The 1,266-nt window shown below is 43.0% G+C and overlaps 1 non-coding gene across 1 annotated transcript; it reads right to left on the bottom strand.

Moving 5' to 3' along the window:
* Positions 1 to 711: 711 nt before the first annotated feature.
* LOC120254431 lies at positions 712 to 817 on the bottom strand. Its single transcript, XR_005534615.1, has one exon. It is a non-coding gene; the product is annotated as a small nucleolar RNA R71 (small nucleolar RNA).
* Positions 818 to 1,266: the final 449 nt, after the last annotated feature.

Here is a 1,266-nt window from a genome sequence, read left to right as displayed (position 1 = left end):
AAACCCGTACACTTGCCGGACATACACAGGGGCATTGTCAAGTTTTTGGCGCCATTACCGGGGAGTAGGTGTTTAGAGATACTTTGCACTTTGTTTTCTTAGCTATTCATTCATTCATTCTATTTCACATCTTATTTTTCCATCATCATTCTGATTTGTTACTTTTTTTTTGGTGTAGCTCCAGGTTATGACCTGAGGAAATCCTATGACATTGATTGAAGGAGATCCGAAAACTTGAACATACACTCAGAAGAAGCGGAAAAGAACATGTGCAAGAACCATCTAATCAAGCTGAAATAGAAGTTGAAGGGTCAAATACTATAGCAAAACATAATAAGCAATAGAGGATACTTTCTGATTATGCTAGACCCTCAGTTTTGGGTGCACAATCGAGTATTGTGCTACCCCCGATCACAGCTTTGAACTTTCAGCTAAAACCGACATTCATCCAAATGATTTAGCAGTCAGCGCAGTTCAACGGTTTGGCCGATGAGGACCCAAAAAACCACATAGAGAACTTCTTGGAAGTTTGTGATATGCTAAAGATTAATGGTGTATCGGATGATGCTATTAGATTGAGGGCTTTCCCATTCTCTCTCAAGAGAAGATCCAAGCAGTGGCTTCATTCCTTGCCCAAAGCCTCCATCACGACTTGGAATGAGATGGTCGAAGCTTTTCTTGCTTGGTACTATCCTCTGGGGAAGTCGGCCAAGTTTCGCAATGAGATATCGTTGTTTGTACAGATGGAGTTGGAATCATTATTTGAGACATGGGAGCGCTTCAAGGATCTTTTACGCAGGTGCCCACAACACGGATTTCCTGAATGGATGATTATCCAAACCTTCTACAATGGGTTGAATCCGAGTACAAGGCAATTGTTAGATGCCACCGCAGGAGGTATAATGGGGAGTAAAACCCCAGAAGAAGCCTGATAGTTAGTGGAGGACATGGCCATGAATAGTTATCAATGGAATGCGAGGGAAAGGAAAAAGGTGGTCGGGCTCCATGAAATAGATGCGGTAACCTTTTTGGCGGCCCAAGTGGAATCATTGAGCAAGAAGTTATACCTTCTAACTTCTAATATGGTGGCATCCGTGACTACTTGCACCAGGTGTGACGGAGGACATGCTCCATCTGATTGCCCGATCTCTATTGGTGATGCATCTTCGGTGGAGAAAGTTGACTTTGTGGGTAATGCAATGAGGAACCAAGGGAGTCCATATAGCAACACCTACAATCCAGGTTGGAAGAATCATCCCAATTTTT

Source organism: Dioscorea cayenensis, unplaced genomic scaffold, assembly GCF_009730915.1.
Source record: "Dioscorea cayenensis subsp. rotundata cultivar TDr96_F1 unplaced genomic scaffold, TDr96_F1_v2_PseudoChromosome.rev07_lg8_w22 25.fasta BLBR01000445.1, whole genome shotgun sequence".
Classification (NCBI taxonomy): domain Eukaryota; kingdom Viridiplantae; phylum Streptophyta; class Magnoliopsida; order Dioscoreales; family Dioscoreaceae; genus Dioscorea; species Dioscorea cayenensis.
Note: the sequence above shows the minus strand (reverse complement) of the source record. Positions and strands in the feature narration are given on the sequence as shown.